This window comes from Lichenostomus cassidix, chromosome 2 (genome assembly GCF_008360975.1).
Source record: "Lichenostomus cassidix isolate B80296 chromosome 2, HeHo_3.0, whole genome shotgun sequence".
Taxonomy (NCBI): Eukaryota; Metazoa; Chordata; class Aves; order Passeriformes; family Meliphagidae; genus Lichenostomus; species Lichenostomus cassidix.
Window position 1 is genome coordinate 57,765,949 of NC_139482.1, and position 16,294 is coordinate 57,782,242.

A 16,294-nucleotide genomic window follows, 5' to 3' on the forward strand; every position below is an offset into this window, starting at 1 on the left:
AAGGGACTGGGACTGCCGGAATGGGGAGCCACGCTTCTTAAAGACTGTCTAATTGTTTTGTTTGCTATCGGTTTAGTTGCTGCTGCTTTTGCGCTCATCAAAAGGTTCTTAAACCGTTTACCTCTATATTTAATAAAGAAGGGGGAGGTGTGGAGGTTCACCGGTCCGAACCGGCCAGCCCGGAGCCCAGGGCTCCAGTTGTCAACGTGGCGCAGCTCCCCAAATGGGATGCAGCTTCATCCGAAGACTCCGAGGACGAAGTGTAACCTCCCACACCCCGCCCCCTGAAAGTTCTCTCTTTGTTTACTGGTTAGAAGTTTAGTTACCCCGCCCCTGTTACCACCCCAGCTACCACCCCTATCTAGAATGTTCTGTTTCCCTCGCTCCCTCATTGGCTGGGTTGTATCCCTCCCCTGGTTTTGTATCATTTGCTACCCTGCTTGTCTGTCAACGCTGTACCTGAGCTGGTTGGCTCCGCCCCTGCTGACCCGCCCCTGGAAACCCCGTACCCCCCCTTTAAAACGCCCCAACTGCCGTTGCTCTGGGCCGTTCGTGCCTTGTGGGTTCTGGGAGCCAGACCTCACGTCCACGGACAGCCTGCGAGCTTTTTGGGTGCCTGCTTCTCCGCTATCCCGTCAATAAAGCACCTTGAAGCTCTCGACCTCTGTGGCTCTTTGCCTCTTGGGGACTGGAGGCTGACTCGACTCCCCGCCACCGGGCCTGACCCTCTGCCACAGGGTGGCCTACTCCTCCTCTCCCCATATGGGGAATCAGGCGGTGTCCCCGGGGACCTACTGGTGCTAGTCTGGAGGGACGGAGCCGGAGCCGAGTGGGCTGAAGGCCGAGCCCAGCTCCGGCAACACTCTAGAACAGGAGTCCCTATCAGTCTCTATCTATTTCAGGGGGATGATTCTGCAAATAAGCCTGTGAATGCCTATCTTCACTCAGATGAATAGTGACAGTGCAGCCCTGCAATACATGAAGGAATGCCTTTTTAAACCACACAGAGCAAATAAGCTTGCTACAGTCACCATACATATTTGCCTTGAGTCTTTTGAATAAAAGACAAGCCTGTATTGAGACATATGTTCTATAACTACATTCAAAGAACTGCTGTTTGGTTCAAGTCTCTCCTGTACAGTTCCCACTTGCATATCCAAGTTCCTGGTTACACATGGAAACAGCACATATCCCTTTCCCTGTGTCAGACTCAAATGAGATTTCCAAGTCAGTGGATCCCAGCAGCATTCTTCACCCATTTCCCACTCTCTGCAAAGGGAGTTGTTTTGTTTTCTGCAGCATCAGGAAAGGGTATAACGCAAAGAGTATTTCTTAAACTGGAGTGCTCTGTGCTCTCCTGCTTTCAAACATTCAGGTCCCTTACCTCTCAGGTATTTGTGTAGACCCAGAAGAAGAGAGCTTCTGATTTTATAAGCCCATGCAGAGGGTGCAGATTTCATCAGCATCTGTAGGACAAAATACACTTTTAAATGGAGGCCAAACACTAATTCTGCTCTCACTATAGTCAAAGGAAAAGAAATCTTCATTGATTTCAGTGTTGCTGCCACATTATACCCTTTCATTCTATTATCTGCCTCCTGTCCCCAAAAGTCTACCAATCACATTTGATAGTATCTCTACAAAGTTGTAAGGGCTGCAGAGACCTTTCTGGTGATTTTCAGACAGATATCTGCAATGAACACAGACAATCATCTATCCCTGAATTCAGCCAACTGAACTCTCCAGTATTACTCAGGTATTTTATTGCTACCACAAGAAGTCAGGTCAAGGGCCTGGAAAAGAGGCTTTGGTATTTTATCTGTTTCCAAAAATAGTCTCAGGACTTCTGTCATAGCTTCATATTTTATTATCACAATCTGAATTTGCAATAACCAAGAGCAATACCATAATTACAAAAGTACTCAGTTCTAAATACCATGCTGACTATTGGCCGCCCTTACAAGGAGATTAAATTTCTAGAAATATCCAGCATAACACAAAATTGTTTGCATTTCAAAACCTAAGGAAACCCCAAATCCATTATAAAAGACACATATACCAGTGCTTATCATCAAATATGGAATATATTTGCAATACTTGGCTTTATTTTAGAACGAGGAGGTGGTTTATCAAATACTACCAAACACAAATAAATAATTTTTTTGAAACACAGTAAAAGAAAGTTTAACAACAGAACTGGAAGAACCATGGGCCCTTCCCTTAAAAATAGCTTTTGTTGCAACAGAAAGGGTTGCAGTACATTATTAAAAATCAAATTTGGATTTCACAAACCAATCTTTTATGAAATCTATTACTTACTTTTTTTTTTCCATGTAATTAAATGCTGGAGTATCTAAAACACCCCTCATTCTGCTGCTGCAGCAGTGAGGAATCCCACTGGCACATAAAGGTCTGAACTCTGCAGTCTTTGCCCAGCTACTGGTGAGATAAACTCATAGCTGACTAGAACTTCTGCTACAGCAAGAAAAGCACCATCTACCCCAGGAAGTAACAGAAATTAAATCAGAACGAATTTAAAGACACAACCGAGAGGGGAATCACAAAGGTGCTTAAAACATTGATTTGCCCTTCACCGTGTTCGGTGAACTGCGTTGCAGAGGTTTTTAATGAGGATTGATGACCAGGTGGGGTTAATGGCCCTCAGCTGCACCTCAGGCCACTAACTCCTCCCTATCAGTTATTAATCCCCAGGAAATACCCTGTACCTCTCTCCTTATTGCTTAATCATAAGTAGCAAGAGATGACCAACCAGTCAAGATCCTGGTGTGGTGTGAATACTCCTGTTCGTGCCTCTTCACACAGTGTGTCTTGTGCTTTAGAAGAAGCTATTTAGATATTACCACACTGAGGTCACAAAAGGATGGAGAAACACATGTGACAGTGAGAAAATAAAGATTTTATCTGCTGACTGCATTTCACATATCTTCTTTAGAATAAACATAATATTTATAGCTTGTGTACTTTGCAAAATTACACAAATCTGTTTGCAATCCCACTGCTATTAGACTACTGGGGGCTCTTTTCTTTGCAGCTCTGGAGCATATGATGGGGCCACTGCTCGTATTATTGCTGATTTTAAAGCAAGAAAGTATCAAGCAGATGTTATTAAATTATAGCCTGAGAAGTAAAAGCCCCATGGTCAAACCAAGACACTGCACCCAAGAGGCCTGTGGAAGTACAGAGGCTCAAGGCACTGCTTTCCTTTGGAAAATGCACAGCTCAAAGGAGAGTCAATCTATCCCTACTCCTGCTTTTCCCCACCCATTGAAACGGGGGTTATGCCCAGTCTCAAACCCATATGTTAGCAGAGGATGATCAGAGAGTTTGTGCTTAGAGCTGATATAAGAGTAAGAGCACAACCTTTATGTTTTAATTCTATTGCAGAGAAAGGCTATAGAGGAAATGGATTTGGCTGAAGAAGGGAAGTGGAAGCTGTATGATATGACATCCTATGGACAAAAATTATTTAGTTTTTCTTTACTATTTGCACTCTGGACTTGAAATTTCTGAGAAGATGGCTATTGATCAGGACATATGTAAGTAACAGCCTTTAATTCATACCTGAGGAGTTCCCCCACTCTGAAAGATGACACACAAATACACTAATGGGGGATCTGAAGATCATCTGTCTTGACTGCATCTTCAGTGAGAAACCCTACATGCTCTTGCAGTGTCATTTTGTATCAACCTCACAGAAATAACAAAAAAGTTTACTCTTCCATTTCATTCTTTCTCTTTCCAGTTTATTTGGACTGCCCATGTTGTGAGGCATGTGGGGTGCTGACATCTTTTAAATTGATCAACAAATTATGTCCTCATGACTGACAAAACTCTTACAGGTAAAAGAAATTGTAACTTTCATCCTATATACAATAAGAAGACCACTGTCAATAAATGCATAAAAAACCTTTATGGAACAGATAGTACCTCAAACCCCAAAGGCTAAAAGCTGTTGATTACTATTATGCTCTTTAAAGGGAATAAGATCACATTGAGCTTCAGATCACAATATAGATCGTTCTAGGTCACATTTACCAATGATCCATGGTGATATAAATTAAATCAATGACATCTTTATTTGTATACAAATCATAAATTAAATTAATATTCTGCTACCCTACTTAAATTTAATTATCTACAAACATATACAACACTTTTTGTGATCCTTCTGACGATGTCATATTCTTCATAGTTATGGGCAGGACACATTTTGAACATTTGGTAGAACAACACCCATTTAGAGAGTTAGATCTAAAAATCCACATTTGCTCAATAAAAGTTCTCCCAAGAACTGGATGCTGTCAAAATTAACAGAAGAACCAAGAAAAAGGTTATAAAAAGAGGTAGTATATTAAATTCCAGAACAGCTTGTTTAGGTCCTTGCACCACCTCAGCTGTAACAACTTTTTCATCAACTTCAGTAGGCTTTGGATCAGGCTCCAAGTTGGAATGGAAGTTGATGATAAAAGTAGGAGCGCACTGGCTGATGCCAAGAGGCTTTGAATCAGTCCATTGTCATGAAAGCTGTTTACAACGTATGAATAAGTAATCCATGCTGTGCTATATACACTACCTCTCTGCTAAGAATAATTAGGCTAGTGTAGCTTACTGACTCACTGTTTTTACCATTTGCACAGCCAACTGATGTATTGCAGAACATTTTCTAAAACAAGTCTTCATATATCTTTTAAATTGAAAATCCAAAGATTTTCATGGGGTTTATGAATACAAAAAAAAACCAATAGAAGCTCTCTTCCTCCTACATTAGTTTCTTTAACCTAGGAACCAAACTAATCCTGATGAAACATCTTTACATCAAATGCCTATGTTTTACAGAATTTTTCCCTAATTAAATGAATCAGATGTATCATAGTCACATTTATTAAATTTTGTTAATTATTCGGTACATTCTCGCACAAAGAAAAAAATAAAGATTTGTTTAATGTCATATCTATATATGGTACATAATGAAATGGTATTCATTAAAGTTACTGATTTAATTCCTTTGCAGGAAGTAGGTGAGGGAACGATGAATACATATTTTAGTTCACTTAAACACTAAAAACACACATTGTAAGCAGCAAAAAGTATACATTTTTTAAGATAATTTGTGAAATATGCTGGATTTATATTGTCAGATTTTGAACCCTTCTGTTCCGATAAAGGATTTACAGAATCTAAGGGACTCCTATGCAAGCTATTGTGCTTGCCTCTTAGAATGGGGATTAAATAAGCAGTTTATCCATCCTAAGCTTTTGCATTATTTTTTTGTAAAATACATACTTAAGCTCAACTAATCACCAGAATGGGCTTCTGCAGAGACTAATGACTAAAATGCCTTGGTTTATGTTATGGAACAGTGTTTCACAACCTTCTCTCCGGTCCTTAAATGATACAGATATATTATGGAAACAGTGATACTGAGTAACAAACATAATATAAAGAAATTTTTGTGCCATTTAATGATCATTCACACCCATGAGCTAATTGTTCATGCAGTTATCTATCAAATATGTAATAAAGAAACACTGGATATGGTCTTTCAGAAACATGTGTTGAAGGAGTTTTGGTCACTGGCATTCATAATTCACAAACCAGCCAACCTAGGAGTTCAAGTTAGAATCTTGAATGCTGAGACAGAGAATAAGAGCTAGAAAATAAGTCTGCCTGTAGTTCATGGGAAAAGACAGACACAAGAGGCAGTTCAGCCCACTGAAGATCTTTGGACAATGGTCTATGTTCCTGGGAATGATTCCTAACTGTCAGTTTCAGATGCTGCCTTGTCCCATGTTCCAACTGTGTATCAGGTCAAAATCAGGCACAGATGATCTCTTCTCCCATTCTGCCCTGACTACTGCAAGAAGGATATCTGACCTTCTTGGCCAGGAGGCACCACAATAACCTCCAGCTAGACACCTGATTTGGACAAATCAATCTTATGGCTTGGACACATGTCCCACCACACACTCACAGGTCAGTCAGATGCAGCCTTTCTCCTTAGAAGTACAGAGTAAAGATAACATGCACCTAAATTGGATCCCTTGGGTAAGTGCTTGTAACTGGCTGGGATGAATACAGTCTTAATAGGTACTTAGCACCTGAAGGATGGGATGTCATCCAGAGGGATCGAGACAAGCTCAAGAAGTGAGCCCACAGGAATCACATGAAATTTAACAAGATCAAGTGGAAGGTGCCCCACACCAGTCGGGGCAATCCTCCTTATCAGTACAGGCTGGGGGATGAATGGATTGAGAACAGCTCTGCAAGGACTTGGGGGTGCTGGTGGATGAAAGGCAGCAATTTCTGTCAGCTCAGAAAGCCAAATGTGTCCCGGGCTGCATCCAAAGCAGTGTAGCCAGCAGGGTGAGGGAGGGGATTCTGCTCCTCTGCTCTGCTGAGACCCCACCTGCAGTGTTGCATCAGCTCTGGGGTACCTGGCACAGAAAGGAGATCAACCTGTTGGAGTGAGTCCAGAGGAGGCCACAAAGGTGATCAGAGGGATGGAGCACCTCTCCTATGAGGAAAGGCTGAGAGAATTTGGTTTATTCAGCCTGGAAAAGGGAAGGCCTTGGCATGACCTAATTGTGGCCTTCCAGTACCTGAAGGGAGCCTTCGGGAAAGATGGAGAGGGACTACTTACAAGAGCAGGTAGTGACAGAACAATGGGGAATTGATACAGACTAGAAGAGCACTAGATTAGATATTAGGAAAAAATTCTTTATTATGAGGGCAGTGACGCACCAGAGTAGGTGGCCCAGGGGAGTCATGGATGCCCCATCCCTGGAAGTGTTCAAGGCCAGGCTGGATGGGACTCTGAGCAACCTGGTCTAGTGGGAGGTGTCCCTGCCTGCAGCAGGGGGATTGGAACTAGATGATCTCTAAGGTCCCTTCCAACCTGAGCCATTCTCTGATTATATTAATATAATTTTTCACTAGTAGCAAAGATAAGGACATATTCATCTCTAACTCTCTGAAATACAAATCTTAACCTTGGTATTACCTAATATTTTTCTAACATTCTACAGATAGTGACAGAACAAAATACAACAGTAATATAAAGCAGCACTATAAACAAGATCTATTTTCCACTGCAAAACTCTCCTGCATTTTTAACACTACAAATACAGATCTATATTCAATTCTTCAGAACCCAGCTTGCATTTTGAACATAAATTTGCTTTGCCTTACTCATGGGGAGAAGGAAGAAATCTAATCAAATTCTACTGAGTGTTTTCTCTGCTATAATTTAGTGGTAAAACTGGCAGGCTGCCTAACCACGTCAAAAAAGATACATTTGAAATGCTGTAACTATAAAATAACAAGGAAGCTTTTAGCCACATTCATGTAGCGGAGACTATGAAAATGTTTACTTGTAATGTGGTTAGCATATGAAAAGATTAATCTAACAGGAAAATACATTTTAAAGTTGTGAAATTGTCTTGCTTGGTGTATAAATATTTTATGTAAATAAAAGCGGATTTGAGATTCATATAACATTTACATATTTTTTAAAACTAAAGGCATAGCAACTGACACTGTAAGTCATTTTTCAGTAATCCCCTCACTCTGCTATCTCCACTAATGCCTTTATTTGTTTATATTAGTTTTTTCCCTAATGAAGATGGCGCTGGTGGTTCTGTCTGGCTGAGCTGCTGACAGGACACCATCAACTTCCAGGGAAGGCATCACTGAGGGAGAGCAGGCTGGTTTTCAGCTCAGTGGTTCTCATTGCAGGCTGCAGCGAAAGAAAATTGATGCCAAAGACGTGGATAAGGAAAGGTGACTTTTACTCAAGATCGTGACTGGAGAATTCTGAGAAAATTGGGGTGACAGATAGGGATGCTGATCTAAGTACTTCAAATGCCTGAGCTCATTTCCTCAGTCTGGGGGGTTTTTGCCACTTTTTTCATCAAGTGGTCACTGGAAGACAAAAGTAATTTTAGATTGTTGAAGAATTGGAGATAGCTTCTCAATTGCATGACAGAGAGGGGTAAAGGGGTCCAAACAGAAGTGAAAAACCAGACATTCTTATTTTATTCCAATTCGACTTAACCAGAGCTTATTTTTATTAATTTTTGTTATTTGAGACTATTTAAAAAGTGTCTTCCATTAAGAAACAGAAACAGAATGGCCTGGCAGACAAATGGCCAACTAACAATACCAAGTAATTTTCATAAGATGCAGACAATTGGTATCACAACCATCACGGCCTGTAATCTAAGAGTGGGATTACTCTGTGGAAGAACCACCACTTTCTACCAAATTTCAAAGCTTTTTCAAAGGTTATGGCAAAAAATGAATGTCTGAGTCAAGACTCAAAGCAAAGACCAAAAATTTACTGCTTTGGAGGCTCAAAATCAGTTTTCCAGATAACAGAAATGTGTCCATTAGAGATCTACAAAATTATATTTCTTTTGTAAAGCAGATAGCTTTGAAGAACACTGAAGAACAAAATAGTCTATATGTGGTTATATGTTGTTAAAAAAGGAAAACTTCTGTGATACATATAGCTGCTTGATGTAGTTTAAAAAGACCCATTTAATTTAGGATTATAGTATAAATTATTTCTCTATTGTTAAATCTAAATAAAACTGAAAGTGATAAAGACAGTGAAGTTTATACAGTGATAAATATAATGAAGTCTGCAGATTTGTGTCATGAAGTTAATCAAATCAAAGGCATTAAATTCAAATCTAAACATAGCCAAGTTTACATGGTGAAAATTTGTGGATCATTCTGCCATTGTAAATGCTTGCAAAATTTTGGGGAAGGGGAGAGGCATGGCAGATTGATGCTAATATACATGAAGAACTGGATGATTCAAGCACTTTGACTTACCTGATTTTGGACCATCAGCTTCATCTCTCTCCTAACACACAATCAGAAGCATTCTGCATCAGGTTCCCAGTTTTTCTAAAAGGCATCTATGTGAGCCAGTTTCGAATTCCAAGGGGTTTCCTCTGAAACAGAAAATTACTTTTAAGCAGTGAAAAAGCGTGGGTTTCAACTGGGGTATAGAAGCTCTGCCTGAGAAAGATCCAGTAAATAGCATCAAAGAGAAAACTTAAAAATCTCTTGAAGATTCCTACAGAAATTTTACCACAAGGCACATTGTACACAGAATAGATACTCATGGGGTGGATTTTAACACTTGAAACAGCAAAAGATGGACAGCAATGATTTCACCCATTTCACACAATCTGAAAGCAGGAGGGAAGACAACCACCTAAACAAATAATGTAAATCCCAAGTATAGATTTGCATCACTCAAACCAAAGATTGTTTTGTTATTGATCAGAATAAGAGAATCAACAATTAAGTAATATCTTTCTTTTAAATATCAGATGCATTGAAGCAGTAGTAATTTATTTTTGTCATTATTTCTTTTGAAACCATGCAAAATACCATTTCCAAATGCTGGTTTTCTAAAAACATAACCATTAGGATAGTTGTTACATATTTAATTTCATGCTCCACTCAGCATAAAGCAGTTGAGAGACTGCCAGACAGAGCAAATTAAGTAACCGGTTAGATAATTTCCTGCTTAATTGAAAGCAGGTAGTTTTTAAAAGTAATAATTGATTTTGCTTCTAATAAGCGTGTAGCTATTTCTTCCTTTTTCTATTCCTGTTATTAAAGGAGATTGCACTAAACCTTTGTACACTGTTAATGATGGGCATGGGAGGAAAAGAAGAAGAGAATACTGTTTATTTAGTATTTTCGATGCTAATTGCAGCAAAAATAACAGCAGAATGGCACCCCAATATGGGTCCTTTTCAAGATCATTACTTTAAAATCTAATCCAGGTCAAATGTTCTCAAGTTCATGCTCTTCAAGGACAAGAAGGGAGCCAGCAATCTCAGTGTAGTTCAAGGTGAAGAAGTATCAATTATCCTAACAGGTAATAACCAACCTCAGCAAAGAAAAAAAGATGGGGTTTTGGTATTACTCCTTTGCTTTACTTTTAGGAATGGTCACTCCACAAGAAAGCTGTGATGCCTAAAGACAACAGATAAAGAAATCTTTGACTGACACTGTTTTATGATGTAGTAGAAAAGGACTTAATTCTCCACGACTCTTCAAAATGCACCTGTCACAAGCAGTTAATTCACTTGAAAATTTTATTTAAAAACAAAAGAATAATTGTTCTATTTAAATGTTTGAACAAAACATTACATTTTCTGATCTAAAGAAAAAATTAAGATGACTGTGTCCATATTTTTTAATTCTACTTCTTTGAAAATTAACAAAAGGAAAAGCACATCCTACATGTGCAGAAAGTATTACTGCAAGCTTTTTATTACAATCCAATGTTTTGACAAGTTGCTATAAGAAACAGTCAAATTCCACTGTGACTCATTTTAGACTCTATCCTCATAACTTTAGAGCACCTGACTGCTTCTTTTTCACAGTTGCATATATATCAGCAATAATTCCCTGAACTGAGAGACAGAATATAACCTGGAATCTAAAATCAGTAATACATCTGTATAAAAATCAGAAGCTATAGCTTTTTATATATACATATACATATACATATACATACACATACACATACACATACACATATACATATACATATACATATACATGTAGTAGATTTACAACTACCGCAAAATGCTGAGATTATTCTCCCAATAAAAAATCACTGCTGATTCCAGGCTGTCAGGCATTTCCCATATGGCTATTACTGATTAGCACGCTGAGACAATTATGACCTGCATCAGGTAGAGCAAGCAAGAGTTCTGCAGCCTGTCAGTACGTTGATCCATGCATTACTGAAGTAATTTTGTGCAGCTTTAAGCACTTAAATCTGGTGTTTAGTACACAAATCCTTCTTCTGAATTTACAGTCTTACACACAAAGATTTAAAGAAAAACACTCTATCCTCACAGAACATAATGCAGAGGCATGCAAGGGTATCATAAGATTTGGGGTTATCTTCTTTAGTTTCTGCTAAGTACAGTAACTGGCAATTGGTAGTATGCCAAATGACATGAGGTTTTTTGGTTTATCCACACTGACAAATCTCTAAAGAAGCTAATAATCTTAACAGCAACACTATGATGTTTTTTCTGAAAATCATGCCTGCTAACACTAATGAATTCTCATTTTACTTAAAGGTCATCCATACAGTACTTACAGTTTGCTTATTCCTGTAAAATGACACTTAATCGTGCCTGTATTCCTGATAACACTCCCCCCTTTTTTCCATGGGAGTACATATGTACAATTAGACATTAAACTTACTTACATATATGTATGAACTTCAGACTGTAATTCTGTGGTCTAGAATGGTTGGGAAGAGAGGTCAATGAGGGCAAAATGGGTATTTTATTCAAAGAATTGAAAAGCACATGCCTGAAGATCATGGTGTCATCACGTACTGCTATTGTAACATAATCATTCAATGGCAAAACTGTTCTAAAACTTACAGAGTTTCCCTACTTCAGGTCAGGAGTGCTTCTCATACGTTACCACTTCTGAAGCTAAGTGCTGGTTTTCCTACCAATTTAAGTTTTCAGTTCTCAAAATAAAAGAAATTAAACCAAACACACACAAAAATACTGCAAAGCCCGACATTAAGTAGTACGTCTCACCTAAGCCACACATTTTGTGTTGTTACAGTGATTTTCCATTCAGCAACAGGACTGAGGCTGATTTACAATATCTCCTTTTGATATTTTTAGGATTTCATAGCCCTCCTTTTGTGTCCTTAGAGATCAAAGAAAATGGCCATTAAATCTGCAAATTGCTAGGCTGTCTGTCACAGTCCTTAGGCCAGGACCATTTAAGAGATCAAACTTGAACAAAAAGAAGCTCTGGGAAAGGAAGACAGGAAACGAGGAAGAAGTAGAACTATGGTGTGGATGTGTGAAAACTGGAGGTAGGAGAAGGAGACCTGCTTTACTTCATGATATCCAAATGAATACTTCATTAATTTTTACTCCAGTAAAAAGCTGGGATATCTAAGGGCAGTGGAAAAACTCCTTGCAAATATGTCTCTTCACATAGCCCCTAGCCCTCCACTCCAGCCCCATCACACATATACACAGAGAGAGAGAGAGAAAAAAAACCCAAAACAAAACCAAAACCAGAATCCCAAATAAACAAAAAAACCCCAACAAGTTAAAACCAGAAAAACAAAACCAAACAAACAACCACCCAAAAAACCCCACCAACCCACCAAACAAAGAACCCCACCACCTTAAAGATTTCATTCTTTATACTTAATCAAAAGACAGATATCCAAATTCTGCTTGAGGTTATTAAGAACTTCTATCAAGTGTCTTGGTCTTGTTGAACCAATGGACTAAAGGTAGCTGATGTTTAAAAGGATCAAAGATACATGAAAAATACTTTCAGAATATGACTGCACATTTACTATATTATATATACACATGTACAGTGTAAGCACACATATATGTAATTTAAATACACTCTGCTTATGTTTAGATTCTGCAGTCTGAAAAAATGCAGAATGCTAAATGTGTGCATTACTCCTGGTATTTTCACCAGTCCTTCCACTCTTGAAGACAATGGATGCTTTGCTGTTAGGACAGACTTTACGGCACTGGATTGAATGATGACCACAGGACACAACTAAGTGAGCTGTAGTTGGCCAAAACAACTAAATAAGCTATTTTCAAAATCACCCCTAATTGACCCCAACTTACAGGTTCTCAGGTTTACATTAAATTTGTGCCAAGAGCTTATGGACAATTAATATAATTTTATGAGTAAATCTAATGTCTGAATTACTTTCTGTAAGTATTTAAATGCAGTTATTTTTCCCCATAAGCTTTAGAAAGAGAAATGAGTCAATAAAGATTGCTAATATAAAACTATATATTAATATCTAATAAAACATAATTACATGAGTAGGAATTCACAGTAAAAACATTTATTAGAACAGGTTTACTGATCTAAAATACATGGATGACCCCTGTGAAATCTGTTCTTTGGCACAGAGACAATGCTGAATAACCAAACAAGAAAAATGTTTTGGGGGAAATTAGAGACAAATAGCATTAAAAGGTGTCCTTCATAAGTATATGCAGATAAACACAAATTCCAGTTTCTTTCTTCTTTTCAGTTTCAGACTGCAATTAATTGGCTCCTAAGAAGGCTGGACTGTAAGAGCAAGAGCTTCTAGAAAAAAGAAGTTCTCTGAGCTTGTCTTGTATTAATGACCTTAACCAGAATTCTGCCATCTACTGAAATAAGAATTCTGTCAAGTTTTCAGAAAATACAAAATCACACCAGCAAGGAAGCATCTTTCCTTTATCAAATAAGGTATTTGAAGAGGGCAGCCTGACCAATGGAAACTCTTTAGCCAATCAAAATTAATTATAACTCCTGAGAATTATTCCTTTTCACTGTTCTTGTTCAAGTCTTAAGAGCAAACTGTCTTGGAGAAACCTATACAAAAGCTAGATTAAAGGTTGAGATGCCTCTTGTAACACACCATGCTTAGTCCTGTCTTCTGCTGAGAGTTTATATTTCTGCTCAGATGACCCTCTGCATCATCTACATTTATCTGTCACTCAGCCTGGAATCACAACTGCCACATCTGAAAGGAAGCTAATGAAGTTCTTTAAAATATTACATGCAGTTTTTACTTCAATAGCTAGAAAAATAAAACTTCAGACAACTAAAATCTTCATGAAAATCCAGAGCAAGTTCTACATGAAGGTTCTGATTTTACAAACTGACCTGTGTGCAAGATCACATTTAAGGATAAATCTATTCAAAATTAAGCACTATGAGTAGACCTATTTTCTCAACTGTTGTTAACCTCAAAATATCTGCCATAACCACCCTTCTGAAGTGTCCTCTAGAGAAAAAGATAAATTGGGGGGGGCAGGCAAGGAGAAGGAGAAGGCTCTACTAGAGAAAACATCCACTGCATTTATCATATATTAAGGTAACCAGATAGATATTTTGAACTTCAGTATTTTAAATGTGCACTGAAAATAGTGACTCCTAGGAAGAAATAGTGCAGCATGGGTTGGCCAAACAAAAACAATGTCTGTATATATGCTTTTAGATCCCTGAGGGTTGAAAGAAAGGGATCTGAAGGGAGAACAGAAAACAAACAAAACCCCTACTAAATAAAATAAACTGTACTGTTAAAAAACATTATCTATTCTCCCTCCTCTCTGAAATAGGAAAACTGTTCATAGCCTCAGCATTTAAGTGAGGAGCCAATTACCTCAACCACAGCAGTGGTTATGGCTCTGTTAAGACAGGAACATAGTTATTGGCTGGGCTCTGCTGCTGAGGCTGCACTTGCTCTCAGTCCTGCAGGATGACCTTCAGAATAACCAAGTTAGCCTCTGCCCCAAAGTTATAGAGTTCCTCCCTATCTGCTGTCTTCACCAACCATTCAATAGTTTTTTCCCTTAGGATTTTACCTATGAAAAATCCTAAGAAAAATTTCAGCAATCTATCATACAGATCAGTGTGCAGAATCTGTGCCCCTAGGTACTGTTGGGTAGATCAGAAGGTGTCTGGGGGATTCAGCTTGCCTTGCTTTGTCTGTCCCTGCTTCCTGTGCAGCAGTGATGGGGCTTATTAACTCAGAATCATAGAATTGTTTAGGTTGAAAAAGACCTATAAGATGATCATGTTCAACTGTTAACACAGCACTGCCATATTCACCACTAAACCATGCCCCTAAGTGTCATACCAACATGTTTTTGGAACGTTTCTAGGAATGGTGATGTCCATGGTGATTCCATGGACAGCTTATCGCAATGCCTGATCACCCTTTCTGCAAAGAAATTTTTCCTAATATCCAGTCTAAATCTCCACTGATGCAACTTGAGGCTACTTCTTCTCATCCTGTCTCTTGCTGCTTGGGAGATTAGATCAACCCCCACCTGGCTACACCCTCCTTTCAGGCAGTTTTAGAAAGCAATAATATCTCCCCTGAGCCTCCTTTTCTCCAGGCTAAATAATCCCAGCTTCTTCAGCTGCTCCCGATCAGACTTGTGCTTCAGACCCTTCACCAGCTTCATTGCCCTTCTCTGGACACCCTCCAGCATCTCAATGTCTTTCTTGTAGCAAGGAGCCCAAAACTGGACACAGGACTTGAAGCACAGCCTCACCGTGCCGAGTACAGAGGTACAATCACTGCCCTGGTCCTGCTGGCCACACTATTGCTGATACAGGCCAGGATGCCATTAGCCTTTTGGCCACCTGGGCACAGCTGGCTCTTGTTCAGCTGCTATTGACCAGCATCCCCAGGTCCTCTCCACTGGCAGTTTTCCAGCCCCTCTGCCCTCAGGCTGTAGCACTGCCTGGGGTTGTTGTGACCCAAGTGCCCTGAATCCTGTTGAACTTCATGAAATTGTGCTGCAACACACCATTTGAGGGTATTGTATGCCATGATAGACCAGAGGAAGTGGAAACTGACCTTGCCAGGCTGAGTTTCTAACTCAGAATATATTGAACTGAATGGTGTCACCCTTCCTCTGTGACTGGAAGTCACACTACCAGGGGCAGCCTCCTCTCTCCCTGACCCTGGCCAGTAATTTCAAATTGCCATCAACCCCTACCTTGGCCCCCAAAGTTTGAACTTCCAGACAGGAACACATCACCATTGAGAACCTCCAGCCAATGCTTCCATGCTTCCCCTGTGAACAACCTGGATGGAATTCTGTTGCTAAGGGAACCTCCAGCTGGTTGTCCTCCACAGGCGAAGAGCCCAGGCAGATATCCAAGTGGTGTGCTAACTAGATAGGATGAATGTCAGGAGCAGTGAAACATACAAAGATGCAGCAGAAGAAACTTGGCTCTACCTCTGAGGAGCCCTATGAACATCAGTAGCCATTTTCCATAACTTGCGAGCCACATGGACTATTACTATCTTTGAGTATATTTGCAGGGTTGTTCATGAAGTGGGGAAAAGGAGGCCTGTGTGGACCCCATAAGAAGTACAGTAGGAAGGACATGAAGAGGGATCTCTATTGCCATGATATATCATTTCAACCTGCTGAAATTAACATACCACCTCTAGCTAGATGTACAGGCCACCTTATTGAAATGAACATGAATTTTTTTTTCAATAGATAGACCGGAATTTCAAATTTAGAATTGAAATCTTAGTTTCCTGTTGCTATTCATTACAGAGAAATGTACTTTATTTAGTAATTGGATTTTTTCCACAAATTAATTTATCTTAGTTGCATTGTAATTAATAGTAGTAACAACCAATTGAATAAATAAGTAATTACAGTATTCAAATCTGAGGGTGATGGATACTTTA

General features: G+C 39.2%; 1 long non-coding RNA gene across 1 annotated transcript; it reads right to left on the reverse strand.

Annotated features, from left to right (window-relative positions):
• Positions 1-7,612: 7,612 nt before the first annotated feature.
• LOC146441422 (uncharacterized) lies at positions 7,613-15,658 on the reverse strand. The gene is made up of 5 exons (XR_014850439.1): positions 15,443-15,658; positions 11,622-11,736; positions 9,935-10,020; positions 8,860-8,981; positions 7,613-7,756 (listed from the first exon to the last, which is right to left on the reverse strand). It is a non-coding gene; the product is annotated as an uncharacterized LOC146441422 (long non-coding RNA).
• Between the last annotated feature and the right edge of the window lie 636 nt (positions 15,659-16,294).